This window comes from Camelus bactrianus, chromosome 5, assembly GCF_048773025.1.
Source record: "Camelus bactrianus isolate YW-2024 breed Bactrian camel chromosome 5, ASM4877302v1, whole genome shotgun sequence".
NCBI classification, from domain to species: Eukaryota; Metazoa; Chordata; class Mammalia; order Artiodactyla; family Camelidae; genus Camelus; species Camelus bactrianus.
Window position 1 is genome coordinate 99958977 of NC_133543.1, and position 17187 is coordinate 99976163.

The window sequence follows — 17187 nt, forward strand, 5'->3', positions numbered from 1 at the left end:
CACCTGATGGATTGCTACATGAATGAAGCTACAGGAAGAGAGAGATCCTGTTGGGTTTAAACTCTAATAATCACCTTTGAACATACAACCTTGTGGGTATATATGAGTATTCCTTCAGAATTAATCATCTATGGAAAAGTAATCATAGTGTTAAATGGATTTCATATTTATGACTTTAAATATATAGCCTCAAATTCCCATCTGTCAATACATTACGAATTTAAACCTCCATCTCGGATTATATGAGAGAGTTTGGTTTCTTACAACAGCTGAAAACCTAACTAAACATTTTAAAATTATATTTTTTCAAGATGCCAATAGCTATATTTTTCTTGAGTATAAAAGTAATGTATAGTCATTGGACATATTCAGAAAACGAAGTATGAAGAGAAAAAAACTAAAAATAAATATTTGGGGTTTGCGAGCCAGGCTGATAACAGACATTTATACCGAGCGGCCATGGGGCATTTTCTGCTATTTACCCACTGGTCCTCAAATATCAGGTAGAGTGTGGACTTCCTTTGGTTAAGGGGGGTGGGAGCTCAAGCAGTTTGGACATTAGTGGAGAGAGCTTCCGGAAGACTGGAGAACGTTCTGTGTGGTTAATAATTATCTTCCATGTTAGCCTCCGTGCCATCAAGGAGGTGGTCAGCAGTCGTTTGACAGTAAGCTTTTCCCTTAGTGAGTTCCTGGCAAATCCTTACTGAATTGAAATAAATAGTGCAAAAGAAATGTTTGTGAGGCATAAAAAGGAAGGGGATCTGATGGCTGAGGTTCTAACTTTTACAGAAACTGAGACTCAAAGAAGCCAGTTAAACCTCAGACCCAGTGGCACCCTGACATTCTCAGCAAATAGCCCAGCACCCCCCTTTCTAACCCTGGGGTCCTCTTCATTTGTATTCTGCCTGGGGAACTGAATCCGAGGCCCAGACTGATAGCATGACATTTAAGTCCTACGCAGTGACATTTCCTTGATGCTCTGCCCAGCCGCAACGCGGTCTCGAGGCTGGTGGGGGGTGGGGGTGGGACGGGGCACTGATCGCACAGTCCTCACCGTCTGACTGACCTTCATTCTGCTGCTGGTCTGTGAATTCACTGAGGATATTGAGAAATACTAGGCACTGTTGAAAAAAGTTGTGTCTTAAACTCTGATATAACCCGGAGCTTGACCTGGTAGGAAAGGACGCTGAGTCAGGTGTCAGATTTGAGCTCTGACTTCTCCACGGAGAAGGCTGCATGGCCTTGAACCGACTTGCCTCACTGGTCAGCAAGGTCATTTTGAGAAATAATGAGAAAGACATAGAAAAGTATGTTAGTATTTGAGGTTACCAAAGCCTTTTAAATGAACACACTGGGAAGAGTTTGCCTGCTGGCGAACAACGTCCCCGTGTTTTGAGGCTCGGCGTCCATCAGAATTTCTCCTCCTGATGAAGAGCCTCCTCGCTGACTCACTTTGGTGAAACCTGAGTCAGAATCTTCAGTCCAGCCGCCTACGGAATCCCGGGCCTTGGTGCTCAGTCTTCACCTGGCCGGTTGCAACGCAACCCATCCCTGAGGGCAGGTGGTCCGACTGAGGGCCTCCAAGCAGGGCCTTCTTGTGAAGGTTTCTGAAGGACCTGCTGGTCGTGGAGTGGATGAGTCAGGGAGGGACTCTTTCTGTTTGTGACTCTCTTCTGTGAATGCATAAAGGGCTGCACATTGGTCTTTTTATTTTATTTTACTTTTATTTTATTTTTAAAAGTTTTAATTGAAGTATAGTCAATTTACAATGTTGTGTTAATTTCTGGTGTACAGCACAGTGATTCAGTTATACATGTATATATATATTCCTTTTCATATTCTTTTTCATTATAGGTTATTACAAGGTACTGAATATAATTTCCTGTGCTATACGTAAGGACTTTGTTGTTTATCTATTTTATATATAGTCATTTGTGTCTGTAAATCCCAAATTCCCAATTTATTCCTCCCCAACCCTTTCCCCTCGGGTGACTATAAGTTTGTTTTCCATGTCTGTGAGTCTGTCTCTGTTTTGTAAATAAGTTTATTTGTGTCTTTTTTTTAGGCTCCACATATAAGTGAATAAGTGATCTCATATGGTATTTTTCTTTCTCTTTCTAACTTAATTCACTTTAGTATGATAATCTCTAGGTCCATCCATGTTGCTGCAAATGGTATTACTTCATTCTTTTTTATGGTTGAGTAATATTCCATTGCATATATTTGCCACATCTTCTTTATCCAGTCATTTATCGATGGACATTTAGGGTGCTTCTGTGTCTTGGCTGTTGTAAATAGTGCTGCTGTGAACATTGAGGTGCATGTATCTGCACGCACAGTGGTCTTCTGACCATCGAAGTCCATGCTAGGGTTGGATGCCTCCTGAGGGCAGGACTGCACCTCCTGTGACTTTGCATCTCCAGTGTTTGAGTTGGGGTTGGACTTAGCACAACAGAAGCTCTTTTCTGGCTCACCCAACAGTCCCGGGCGGGTGTTCAGTTGGTGGGGGTCTCTCAGGGACCCAGGCTGAAGAAGGATCTGCTACGTTCAGCACACAGCCAAAGTCGCCATGGTTGTGTTACCAAACTCAGGTCCGGGTGCTTGCTGCTCGAAAATCAGTACCTGAAAGTGTGTTGTTGGGAGAAAGGAAAGTTGCTCTTAATCAGGATGCCGGCAGCCTGGGGTTATGCTGGATTCTGTGCCCCCCAAAACCATCTCTGAAGGTTCTGCTCAGCCATGAAAGCTTTAAAGGGAATAGGGGAAGCCATCTCAGTTAGTCATTGCCACAGCGGGGCGGGGTCGTCCCCCTCCGACTGCGTGCAGGCTCCTCGATCTGTGATCTTTCCTTAGACGCTCTCTTTCACACAGTTTGTTTCAGAGATTACTGAAAGGGGAGAGAGGGGAGATCTGGTCGTCTGTTAATTACTTATTCATGTCTATTTCTTTGATCCATGGAAAGAACCGACAGGTTAGGCAAGGTATTGTGTGATCAAAGATTTGAAAGTTGTGCTTGGGCGGGAGACGAGTGGACTATGGGGGCTCCTGGTGTGAAGTTAGTGACCAGACAAAAGGGGCCCGCTGCAGAGAGCTCTTTCCTGCCCAAAGCTGCTAACAGTCATTCCCGTCCCAGCCAGCTACAAGGGAGGGGGAGCTGGAGGAGGGTACTCAGGAACACTTAAAGCTTGAAGAGAGGCTCACACTTAACACTGCAGGGCCAGAACCAGACACATGGCCTCAGGCACCGTGAAGGAGACTGAGAAACTCAGCCTGCTGGCACGCCCTGGCCGGGAAGGACAGAAAACGCACCCTGATGAACAGCTGCTTGTGTCCCCCGGACAGAGTCCAGTGGAGACTGAATGCAACAAATGCTTGCTGAATGAATGGGCCCAGTTAAGAATTTAAGAAGTTTCTGTCATCATGGGCAGCACCAGCAGGAATACGATCTTCAGAGAAGGTCAGAAGTTGGTTTTCTGCACACAGTTTCTACGCCAAGCACAAAAACACTTCATGTAACCATCTTGTGTATCCTGGGCACTTAGCTCTGTGCGAGAGACCTCTTCTGAGTATCAGCGGGTTCCTGCCTTCAGGGCGCTTACAGCCTGCGTAGCGAAGGGTGCCCGGAGTCTTTGCGTGGAAGTGGCTACGTCTACCCGAGAGAGCAGATAGCAGTATAATCATACCCAGGGCTGCGTCCTCCTCAGTGGGTTCATCTAAAATCCTTCAAGTGCAGAACCATATGTTGAAACCCTCAACAGAATGTTAATCAACCTTTTCTGGGGGCTCTGGGCCCTGACTGAAGATGCACCTGTGTAAGGAGGCTTTTTAGGAAAATGATGGCTTACATTGCAACAAGTCACCAAGTCTTGCCCATCCCTTCACAGAGGACAGGCCGAGGTGACAGCTTATCTAATGGAAGACGAGGAGGATTTTATTCTAATGAGACTGCAGAGTTGGGCCAAGTCTAGACCAGGGTGCAAAGTTAGTTCTTGAGGTCTCCTCGTTTGTATTTTGGGGAACAGTTATATGAAAGTCCTGAAGTTTTCTTACTGCCTTGGGAGGCTCAGAAATGGCACTGAATGTGCTGAATGCAATCGTGAGTACATCTTACAGTATCGGTTTCCACTTTAAGAAAGAGATCTGTTCTCAGGACAGTGAAGACATTTGTCTGAGAACCATGCGGAGAAGCAACACCCAGAGGGGAAACCCGGGCTGACATCAGGGACAGTGTGGGATGAGGTCACCTCACACACCACCTCTCTGCACAGACACTCCTCGGGTTAGCAACGTGGAGCTTAATGTAGCCAAGAACTTGAAGAGCGATGGAAGAGAATTCTAGAATCTCTGCTACTCTCACTCAACTTTATCCTTAGAAGTTCTCTATTCGCATTTACTTATTTCCTTGAGGTCCATGCTAGAATACACAGCTGCCCGGCTAGTTGGTTAATTGTAGGAGCTGGTGTAGGACTTCCTCCTTTAACTTTGGCCAGTACAAGACAACACAGGACTGAGCAGGCACCTCAAACTCTTGGGTCTCCTCCTCCTTGAAATAGTGCTTTTTTTCCTTTTCTTTTTAATTCAGGGAGCCAGTTCAGTTTTGTCCAAGGATTATAAAGTGTCATCTTTCATTTTCATAACAAGATCCCCCCCTTGGCTGGAGGAGAGGCACAGACAGTAGGGGAGGAGCACTTCGTGTATAAACTGCATGATATTCGAGCATCCAAGAGATGTGCTGGCCCGGGGTGACCATGAAGCCAAGCAGAGTAAACCAGGAAGGGGACACTGAGTGCAGGGGCCAAATGCAAGAGGCCGGAACCAGGTCACGGAAGTTGGGATGCAGAGTTACAAACACAAGCTATCACCTGGAGAGATGAGGGAGGGACCACAGCGGGAGCACGAACTGGGGAGTTGCAGTGGCTTGAGGCAGGAATGCTGTCCCCTGGAAGCTTGGATTTACTGAGGATCTTACGGCCGATAGAGGGATGGCTTAATTTATACGGCCAGAGGTGGGACACTTTCCTACGGGGGGGTCTCCTCCCCCAAGTAAAGCAGGTGGGTGGAAGTGAGAGTAAAGCTTGGTCCAGCTCCAAGCTTTGGCCTTAAGAGAATTTATGGTTTTTCCTGCCCCTCACATCATGCCGAGGACATACTCCAACTAGCCTGGGGTCTGAGGAAGATGAGAAACACGCGGAACAGAGCCAGACCCAACCTGCCGCTCGGAGCTGCCGACCAAACCCAGCCTAGCTGAGCGGACCCAGCCTCTGTCTGTTTCTCAAGGGCATCCACACCTGCTCTCACGCCTTTGTGACTCACCCTTCACCTCATGCATACAGATGTCCTAGCCTGCTACACTAAGCCACCTAGACGGCTTATTTATTTACACGGGACCATGTGCTTGTTAAAGGCAGGGGCTATTTAGGGAGCCTGGTACACAGGAAGCCCTGAAAAAAGGTCATTGAGTGACTGAATGATCTGAAGATCTTTTATATTTAAATTCATGTTTCCTTAGAATATTGGAAAGAAACCTGTTAGACATTCAGAACTTCACATTCTCTGAAAAAAAGACACTGCAGCGCTCTGCATGTTTCCCCCTGATTCCTTAGTGTTCAAGCACTGACGATAGATGTCATCCTTCAGGGTTTACGCTCATATAAATTGTTGCCATAGAAACAACCAAATCACATACTGAAGTCTTCCATGCCAGGAACTCATCATCCCTGCTTTGAAGTTTCAGAAACAACCTTTTGCAATAATATCAATGTTAGTTATTTTCAGATAAACTGCACTACACGCTCCCTACTAATCCATTTTCTTTAAAATTTTTTTTTGTTTATTTTTTGAGGGGAGATAATTAGGTTTATTTATTTATTTAAATAGAAGTACCAGGGATTGAACCCAGGACCTCATGCATGCTAAGCACACACTCTACCACTGAGCTAGACCCTCCTCCATCCCTTTTCTTGACGAGTCACACTTTTGCAGGTAGACTCGTGCCTGGGCAAATGTCCCCTTTCCTGCATCGCTTTCAGAATAGCCTTGTGCACCAAAGTTCAGTCATGACCTCACTGCCATGGCCGCTCAGAGATATAACATAAAAGTCAGCAAATAAATGTGGGTTATTAGTTCTTACTTTTATATATAAAGTTACGGCATTGCTTAATGTTATGTGTCTTTGATGAGCATGTAAATTACATAAAATGAAAAGTTTACATCTTTCCATTTGAAACATTCCTAGAATAGAATCATCAACGAAATCTCTGTAAATACTTTGCTTATCAAATTAGGTATAATTTAGCATATATAATACCACAGAAAATTTTCAACAAATATTTAGTGGAAAAAAATACGTTGCAAACAATGTGATTCTATTTTTGAAAAAAAAAATCTTTATCAAAGACTAAGTAAGATATTCAGTAAAATGTTAATAGTACTTGATCTTGTAGGATTCTCAAGGATTTTGATGACTTACACTAGTTTTTCTGAATTTTCTCCCAAATAATGATATTAATTCATATAAATGTAAATTAAATAATTTAATTTAAAAATATGCATTCACAAAGGAAGTGCAGGGCTGAGTGGAGACAATGCTGTGGGTCCAACTGCCAGTGGGAGAACCCTGGTCACAAGAAGGGACAATGGCAGGCTGTGGACTAGAGTCTCCTACTGTTTCAGGCTTTGAGTCTATAAATATGGGATTTGTGTCCATTTGAAGTTAAAATGTTGTCAGTGAAACATGCTGTCTGATTTTCGGAGAAGAAAGTATGCGTGTGTGTGTGTGTGTGTGTGTGTGTGTGTGTGTGTGTGTCTGTGAATGTGCATGCCCCAGAGTCAGCATTAATATTTTAATTATGTAAAGGATTAATTTATTTAAATGTATTTTCTGCCCTTGGCGTGTGCTGGCTAAGTGGCAGCTAACTCATTTTTTTAAGATGCTAAAACTCAGTCTCCCCAGGGGAGGACAGGCCTGCATCTTCAAAGGTATAAGCTTCTAACTCCAGAGATTAAAACAAAAATTACATAAGCTGTTGGAATGTCAAATGCTATGATGATTTAGAGTTTATCTAAAAGCTTTTGTTTTGCGTTTTAATCTGATTCGCACCAATACCCTCCACTTCACTTTTCCTATTGATGGCTAAGGACTGAGAAGCCGCCAAAACATTCCTGAAAGGGAGCAAGAAGAGTGGAACTTACTGGTTGTAAATCTTTCAAGTGCAGAGGCAATGGAGGGCTTGGCGGTGTTTGGGGATGACGTAACCAGAGCAGAGACTGCCCACGCACTGACACCCCACCCGCCCCTGGCTCGGGCCGGGGGAGCCCACGCTCACGCTGCCCCCCGCAAGGCCATGATACCCACCGCAGCCCCCGAATTTGCCATAGTCGAGCGTGAATTAAAGGGCTGTGCTGGGTCAGCACGCACGGTGGAGTGGAAACGGAGGGAGCGAAGGAGGGCGCTGTAGGGAAAACAAGATCTCCGTCGTCCCTGAGGGAGGGGAGAGCCTGCCGGGAGCCGCACACCCTGCCCCTGGCGGCGAGGCGCTGCTCCGGCCGCTGGGGGAAGACTCACCTCTGCCGCTGCAAAGACTATGCACACTCGAAACTCTGGTACATGATTGTTAAGGTATGTCCCGTTCATTACTTCTCTGTTTTCAAAAATTTTTTTGACTGTTCTCATATTTTCTTTATTTCCAATTAAAACTTAAATTTATAGGATCTTCACTTTTTTTCATAAAGGGTCCTGTCTGGTATATAACACGCAGTAGTCAGAGTAACAGCTCCCCCAACTCCAAAAAGTGTCCACGTCCTAATCTTCAGAGCCTGGGAACTTACGAGGCAAAAGGGACTTTGTGGATGTCATCAGTTGAGGGTCTAGACTTGGGGAGATTACGGATTATCTGGGTGGGCCCAGCGTAATCACAAGGGTCCTTTTTAGTGGACACAGGCAGAAGAGGAGAGTCTGAGGGCGCTGTGATGACAGAAGACTGGCCAGAGACGTGCAGCTTTGCTGGCTTTGAAGGTGGATGAAGGAACCGTAAGACCAGGAATGTGGGTAAGTTCTAGGATCTGGAAAAGGCCAGGAAATGGAATTCTTCCCTAGAACCTCCAGAAGGGATGTGACCCCACAACTCCTTGATTTCAGGACTTCTGGTTTCTAGAACCGTAAAAGAGTAAACCCGTGTTGTTTAGGTCCCTATGTTTGTGGTAATTTGTTAAAGCATCAATAAGAAGCTAAAACAGTATCCTTCCAGAATCCCTCTGTATTTGAGAATTTCTATGTTACTCTCACAAATAAACACTGGCTTGATGATACAGCATTTTGGGGGTTGCAATAGTTTTCCCTCAGGTTTGTAGAAATATCGATGTGTTGGTTTTCAGCACTTTCTTTTTTGTGCTGCAGAAGAAAGTTTGAGACTAATTTGATTATGTGTTTGCCTTTAAAATGCATTTCCTAGGTGCACAAAAGAACTTCCCTTTGCCCTTGAAATACATCATCACTGGCCATGGTTTCCTTTCAATTATTTCTCTTGGTGTTGGTGGGCCTTTCAATCTGAGGACTTGTAACTGTCTTCAACTAAGAGAAGTTTTCTTGTATCATTTCTATGAGATGTGCTCCTATGCCCTGTACAACATTTTCTGCTCTGAAGAATTCCTTTTGTTTTTGGAGTTGGTTTCTTGTCCCTATTGTATAAATCTCATGTTGTTTTTTTCCCCAATGAACTGCTCTAATATAATATTTTATTACAGTTTAGATTTGATTAACCATGCCTTTCCATACTTCTGAGGGCAAAACAAAGCACGATATCACCATATTAAAAAGCACACTGAGATCACAACTCATGAATCCATGGTATAGATGTTACAGATTAAGAGATACTAAGCCATTCTCTCACTTTATACCATCTAAAATTCACTTCATATTTGTTTCATTTTGTACAAACTTATTTCTTATATTCAATCAATGTGATTACTAGAAGACAGATTTCATAATATGCATGCTAGTAAGTAAATGAAAACATAAATGTATGCACTAAAGCTGATTGAGCTCATTTTATGCTTCCTACATTGGGAGCTTCCAGAGAAAAGTGGTTGTAATAAATCCCGTGTTCAAATACACAACCAAATAAGGGGAAATAATTAGAAATGGAAAGCCAGTAAAGGCATTGGGACTACCTTGAGAATGAATCAAGAAAGGCTTCAAAAGAGATTTTTTATAATGACTCCAAGAAGTACAACCATCCTTCAGCTAAGCTTGTTCTGAACCAGGCATAGACGCTTGTATGATCACCGTCATGACTCCCTCGGTTCAAGTCTTCATCAGTTCTCCCCTGGTTTGTTATGAAAGGCCACTACCTTAAAAATGGGCAAATGATTTGAACAGGCATTTCACCGAAGAAGACAGACTGTGACCAGTGCGCACATGAAAAATGCTCAACATCCTTAGTCGTCAAGAGAATGAAAACTGAGACCACAAACGAGACACCACTTCATACCCAAATGAAAATGAGAAACACGGCCAGCACCAAACGCTGGCCAGGGCGGGGAGCAAGTGGAAGTCTGGCACATGGCTGGTGAGGGTGGGAAGCCACGCAGACACTTTGTAGAACCGTTTGGCCATTTCTTACAAAGTCAAACGTAAACTTGCCTGTCTCAGCAAATCCTTTGCTAGGTATTTACCCAAGAGAAATAAAACATATGTCTACAAGAAGACTTGCACGAGAATGTTCATAGCAACTTTATTTATTATAGCTAAAAACTGGGAAACATCCAAATGTTCATTAGCAGGAGAAATGACAAACAGATTGCTGTTTATCCATACAATGAAATATGTCTCAGCAATAGAAAGAAATAAACTACTGATGAATAGTGAAGACATATGGTGAGCAAAGGAAGCCAGATGGTTACTTACTGTATATGAAGTTCAAATACAGGCAAAACTAATCTATGGTGAGACACATCAGGATGGAGGTTGCCTCTGGGAGGAGGGATTGACTAGAAGGAAGTTACTCTGGTTTTGGAACTATTTTCTATCCCATTTGTATGACAAAACCCATAGAACCAAACACTTCGGAACTGTTCATTTTCTCGTATTTTAGTAAAAAAAAAATTGTACAGAATACATTATTGTTTATATTTTTCAGTAATTTTACTGTGTACTTAGTGAGGTGCAAGAATCAAATTTTTCTTAAATCCAAAAAGTTTTTCCTATCATACATTATTACTTCTTTTCCATGGGTTCTAATCTCTTCCACAGAAAATCCAATTACTGTACATTTTTCACATTCCCCAAGGCTCGACTTTTTGTCCTTTCCATTTGCATTCTGAGAGGACTTTTCAGTTGCTTCTTCACATCACAGATGTTGACTCTTGACTGCTTCCACGTGCAGATTTTAATTCTGAAATTTCATCCAGCATCTCTAATCATATGCCCTCAGTGTGGGCAGCTCCATTTCTATTTCTCCTGTTGATGTGGAAATGAAAAACACAGGCTTTGGAATCTCACAGAGCTTGTTTGTCAATATAGGATCCAGCCTATATGTATAACTTCGGGCAAGTGAATTCGAATTAATAAGCCACTTTTTCTCATCTGCAAAATGAGGATCTTAGTGGTAATGACTTGGTGGTGTTGTAACAGTTTCGTGAGATGACGTCTGTACAACACTTAATACAGCTCAAGGCACAGAGCACTGAACAGCTCTCAGCCTCCTTCATTATCAGCTCCCCATCAACATTGCCGTCGCTATGACCGCCGTCCTCTTAGCAACCGCATTTTTGTTTCAAGCTGTTAACTACTCACCTTCAAAGTGTTTTACACACTGATTGACACATGGTAGACATCCAGTGAACATCTGTTGAGGAAACAGATAAATTTACTCCTTCATTTTACCATATACCCTGATATTATACTGTAGAGTCATTATGTTTGGTTGTCAGTGAAACTCAGTTAATGCAAAATTTGGTCTCAAAACAATGAATCCATTTCCTTACCCAGAAAAATATTGTTACAATGTTAACTCAAAAAAAAAAATTGGAGTACAGTTGATTTACAGTGCTGTCTGTTACAATGTTAACTTGACAGTGCTTCCATAATTAACATGTCAGGAATGGGAAACCAACTTCATGTTAAATTTTTATTCAGACGTGCATTATGACAATACCATATTAGAATTAATTTTCATGAAATAGGAATTTAGGGGGAAAGCTTTGTATCAATAAGTCATTAAAATTTTATTTATTTCTTAACGATGTTTTAAAACGTATTTTCTAACTTTTGTTTGCTTTTTCTTTCATTAAATCTTAATCTTGAAGAGAGAATAAGGAAAGGCCCCTTGTGTCTCAAAGCTTAAGTAAATCCCAACCTCAGAAGGATAAGTACCTCTCAGGTCTTAATTTTCCCATTCCAGCCCGAATGTCCAAATGTGAGCTTTCATCCTCTGTGGGCAGGAGACATCAAGATCTCTCCCCTTAGAGTCTGATCTATCAGTTGAAGCCCCAGGTCGTTTCAGGCTCTGCCCTTTGGACCATCACTACCAATGCCCCCAGCACTTGGACTGCTTGGCAGGGTCAACTGAAGACCAGGCTTTGGTGCAGCCTGTTGGGGTTGTTCCAGTCTCCCTCTGACCACCACAGGCACCATCACCAGCCAGCCAAACCTAACACTGCACTCAGGTTTCCCCACACCCATCACACCAGCATCTCTCTCTCCTGTAGCAGGTGAGACCATCCTCAAGGACACCTTTACCAGCACTCCCTCCCTCTCCAACACTTTGCCAGCCCCATTGCTGGGTCCACGTGGTCTGGATCTCGCCCCCTCTGTCTGCTTTTGGTAGGGAACTGAACTGCAGGGACTGTTCCCGTATCTCGTGAGCATCCTTATTCTTGTCACCTCCCCCCATAATTCAGCCTCCTAGGTATAGTGTTTCTTTTTCTCCACTAGCCCAACACCGCCCTAGCTGTGTGGAGTTGACACAGGTTCCCTGCGATGATCTCATCAAGGCCTCCCTATGTTCCAAACAGCTCTGATCACTGGGTGTATGAGTTACCTATTGCCGCATGACAAATTATCCCCCAAACTTATGAACTCAGTTTCTGAGGGTCAGAAATCCAGGAGCAGCTCATCTGGATGGCTCTGACTCAGGGTTTTGATGAGGCTGCAGTCAAACTGTCAACAGGGACTGCAGTTGCTGAAGGTTTGTCTGGGGCTGGAGGTTGTGCTTCTAAGCTCACCCATGTGGCTGTTGCAGGAGGATTTAGTTTCTTGCTGTGTGGACCTCTCCAAAGAGTGTTCATGACACAACTTCCCCCAGAAGAAGAGATGCAGAGAGAAGCAAGCATGGCCAGATGGGAGCCACAGAATCTTCTACACCTCATCTCCAAAGTGACTTCCCTTGACTTCTGCCATACTCTGTTCATTAGAAGGAGTCACCAAGTCCAGCCCACACTCATGCGAAGGAGAATTAAGCTCCATCTTTTGAATGGAGGAATACCTAGAATTTTTGGATACATTTTTAAAGATCACTGTCTCGGATTAACACATGTACTTCCTCAGGTGTATGAAAATACTATCAAGTGAACTCACAATGTGTGAGCTTATGTCCTTCCCTAAAATGTGAGATTCCAATATGAAAAACCCACTCCTCAGACCTGGCCCTGCCCCGGCATGGGTTCACTGCTTTTCCATCCCCTGATCCATCCTGGTGGCTCTTTAATGTGACACAGGTGGGCCCCTGACACAGCAGGAGTAATGAATTATCTCCACACAAGAGGGAGAGCACAGGAGGAAGGCCTGGAAAGGGGGAACAATGGTTTATTTCTCCAGGGGACAGGATGGATGAACTCCTGGTCCACAGAGTGATTCATGGCCCTGTCACAGCCTCACTGATCTGGAAAGAAAATGAGGTCTCTTAACTGTCTAGAAAGGGAGGCTTTTTGGATGAGGGTCAAACCCAACAGAGTCAGGCTGTCTTGACAAGTCTGAGGTGTAGTTGAAGGAATTGTACAGCGGGTCTCAGAGCTTTGACGGGGATTAGGGCAGCTCAAGTGCTTTTGAAAAATGAGGACAATTTACAAACACAAATACTCCTATCTTTGCATGTCTTCTTCCTGCTGAAACGATTCTTTCCTGGTCATCACAGCACGCTGTGCAAGGGGTAGCCCTGCTCCTCGCAGCAGGAGCGCTGACTCGTGGTTTTATTTGGATGCATCCTGGGAGACGTCCTATCCAGCCTTGCAGTTGCCAGAAGAAGTTAAATAAGGTTAATAAAAATAAGAAGGTTTATATGAAGTATGTGCCGGAGTTACAGTGGAACAATGTTTTCCGAAGTACGTTCCATGGAACACTGGTTCCAGGAGTTACTCCATGGGGAGAAAATTGTGTGATGCAATAAGCACATGGAAGATTGTGTACAGCATGTTCACTTAGAAATGAGTGATTACATTAGTGTATCAGGGCACACGAACACTCCTGCAGCAAAAAGTGCTTTTCCTTCTCCTCTTCCTCCTCACTGTTATTACTGTTATAAACTTGATTTAACTCAATATTGCCAAGATACCTTTTTCTATGGAAGCACATCTTCTGTAGAATATATGTGACTTTAAATTTTTAAATATATGTTTTTAATTAATTCATTTCTAACTAATTTGCATTGTTGTCAAAAAACACGATCTGTATGATGTGGGGATTCTTTGGTTTGTTTGCTTTGAGATTTTCTTTATGGTCCACAGCATGTTCAACTTTTGTAGATAGTCCACTTGTACGTGAAAAGGATGTCGATTTCCCTGCTGTTGAGTGCGAGGAGGAATGTGTATTTCCCCAGTGCTGAATGCCTGTTGAGCTGAGGTTGGTAAATAGCGCCGGACAGATCTTGTCTACCTATACTAATGTCTTTGTCTATTTGACATATCAGTAACTGAGAAAGGCATGTTGAAATCTTCCATCCCGGTGAAGAATATGCCCATTTCATCTGTTAGTTCTATCAATTTTTGCTTTGTAAATTTTGTAGCTATTTAGAATAATACAAATTTAGAATTGTTGCATCAATACATAATGACCACTCTTATCCCTAACAATAATCTACGTTGTCTGATGTTTTCACAGCTACTCCAGATTTCTTTAGTACATGCCTTGTATCCTTAATTCTTTTGCTTCTAACTTGCAGTATCCATACGCCTTAGGTGTGTCTCACTTACATAAAGCATAGTAGATTTTTTTCTTACTCAAAGCTGATCCACTGTGTATGTTCAGTAGAAAGTTTAGTTCATTGTTGTCTATTGTAATTATTATGTATGAAAGCTTCTTCTTCCTCTTACTTTGTGCCTTATGTTTGCCCCACTCATTCTCTATTTGATTTTTCCCTCTGTTTGAATAAGTTGATTTGCTGTTGTTGTTTTCTTCTTCCTCTCCTTCTTCCTCCCTCTCCCTTTTCTTCTTTTTCTTCCATTTTTCCCTCTTCTAATTTGAAAGTCATACTCTTTTTCTTTTTTCCTAGTGGTTACATTTGGAATTCAGACTTCCTGAACCTCACGTCTGAAGTGAATCAATGTCTTGACGTCTCTGGAATGGCCATCCCACCTCCAGACTGACCTGCTGCTGTTTCCCAGCATGCTGTTCTTTGTTTACATTATTGTTATTATTTTATGTAGACTTTTAAAAATGTATCCACTTCTCTGAAAACTATTCTCCTCGCTATTTCTTCAACATCAGATCTTCCTTCTGGGGTTATTTCCGTTTCTGGGAGAGCACATTTTGGAGTCCTTTTGGTTAAAGTCTTTTAGTAGTAAAACCATTGTTTCTTTCTAAAGTTCTCTTCGATTTGCCATTGTTTGTAAATGTTAGTTTACTAGGCTGACAATCCTGAGTCAGCTGTAAGGGTTTCGTCACACTGTCTCTGGCTTCCATTTACTGCAAATAAGTCTCCAGTAAATCTAATTTTCACTTGTTTCTTCTCTTTTGCTGCTTTTAGGGTCTTATTTTTCATTGGATCTCCTGCAGTTTTACTATAATCTGGCTTGGTGTGAACTTCTTTTTATTGAACCAGCTTGGGTTTGTTGTGTTTTCTGTAAGTGGGGATGTGTAGTTTCATGCGTTCTGGAAAGTTCTGAGCCATTATTTCTTCAAATACATCTCCTCTCCCATTCTCTCTATTCTGGAATTCTGGTTAGACGTACGTTGTACTTGCCCACCTCCTGCTTTGTGTTTCTTCCCCTGCCCTGTATTTTCCATCGTCTTATATGTCTCTGTGTTAAATACTGGCTTATGTGGTCAGATCTGATTCTTAGTTCTTTCTTCAACTGTATTTAATAAACTTGTAGTCCATCTATTGAGTTTTTCATTTTATTAATTATAATTTTATTTGTAAAATTTGATTATTTAAAAATGTCCCTGAAATCGGGGGGAGGGGATTATTTATTTATTTATTTTTAATGGAGGAACTGGGGATTGAATCCAGGACACCCCTGAGCTATACCCTCTCCCCTCCCTGAAATTTTAATTGTCCCTTGCTAGTGGTCATTTTTATTTTTTCATTTCTTCAAATATAGTTATTTTATAGTCTGTGTATAAAAATTCCAATAACTGAGGTCCTTGGGGAATTTATTCTGTGGTTTATTGTATGTATTTTGTATATATTGTATGTACTTTATTGTATTTTCACTCAGAGTGGCCTTTTTTTCCATGTTTTGTAATTGATTTTGAATTTCTACTCATCTGCACATAATCTGAGGCAGTCCCAGGCATTTCTGTTGAGGATGTTTTTGTCTGAGGATTTGCTTTTGCAGGGAGCCCAAGGCACTGCAACTTGGGACTTCTAATTTCCGTTCCTACACTCCCTCCCAAGTTCAGGTTTGCTCTGCCTCCTCCTCCCATCCCGCAGGATAAATTTCACAAGAGAAGCTGAGAACATGGGAAAAGGAGCCAGCTGGTCCTTGATCAAATCTCCCCCAGAGTGTTCAGTGGTTTTAGTGGGTTTTCCAAGACTTTGCTGGAGTTGGTGCTCCAAGACTTTGCGTCTTGGCTGAAGCAGCATGATGAGTGAATTACCATTTTCCGGAGAAAGCTACACTTTCAGGATGAGATTGAAGGAAGGGAAAAAAATGCCATATGTATGGTGAAACACTCCTTGTGTATGATGACATATTAACAGGATGACTCAAAAACTACTTTGTGTCCAGCGGTGCTCCTAAGAGAAGCCACTATCCAGTGGAAAGTCCCAAAAGTTTCAAGTGTTGATTTAAAAGAAAGATGTTAAACTTAACATTATCTAACCCCTCAAGAGGATCTCAAAAATTTATTATAAATCAATGTAATCTAGGGGACAATATTATGGTCAATACATATTTAAATACAATCACATAAGATATAACAATATGACAAGGGCTGAAACAACCTAATTTCTTTTTATGTTGAGAAGCTTGATAGAAAGGACCATTTTTTCCCTATTTGAATAATAAACACAGTAGAGATGAGAATGTTTAGTTACAACCTTAATTTTGTTGTTGTTGTTAAAATCAGTTGTGTGTTTCTTAATGAGTCAAGTTCAGGACATAATACTGGTGAAATCAAATAAATCCACATCACTGATTGAAACCTGTGTTCTGCTCTCAGCTCTGCCGCAGACTTTTTGTGTGACTTAGGAAAGTCACTTCTGCTTTCTGGATACCAGCCTTAGGATTGCAAGATTTTTGTAATAAGTATATATTGATTATTACATATAAGGAATAATAAAGATTGGTCCAAAACCTTTAATTTTGTACCTGATGAAATCCAGGCTTTGAAAAGTGTAGTGAGTGACTTGCTTAAAATTACTCAGTTAGTATTGACCAGATCACATAGAGGCTATTTTGAAGAAAGAAAGAAAGAGAGAGAGAGAGAAAGAGAGAAAGGAAGGAAGGAAGGAAGGAAGGCAGAAAGAAAGAAAGAAAGAAAGAAGGAAAGAAAGAAAGAAAGAAAGAAAGAAAGAAAGAAAGAAAGAAAGAAAGAAAGAAAGAAAATGAAAGAAAGAAAAAGAAAGAAAGGAAGGAAGAAAGAGGAAGGAAGGAAGAAAGAGAGAAACAGAGAAAGAGAAAGGAAGGAAGGAAAGAAAGAAAGAAAAAGAAAGAAAGAAAAAAAGAAAGAAAGAAAGAAAGAAAGAAAGAAAGAGAAAGGAAGGAAGGAAGAAAGAAAGAGGAAGGAAGGAAGAAAGAGAGAAACAGAGAAAG

At 42.0% G+C, this 17187-nt stretch overlaps 1 long non-coding RNA gene across 1 annotated transcript; it reads left to right on the plus strand.

The window, feature by feature from the left end:
* Positions 1 to 7290: 7290 nt before the first annotated feature.
* On the plus strand, positions 7291 to 16786 carry LOC123614879 (uncharacterized). The gene is made up of 4 exons (XR_006722357.2): positions 7291 to 7615; positions 7928 to 8044; positions 13717 to 13831; positions 14481 to 16786. It is a non-coding gene; the product is annotated as an uncharacterized LOC123614879 (long non-coding RNA).
* Positions 16787 to 17187: the final 401 nt, after the last annotated feature.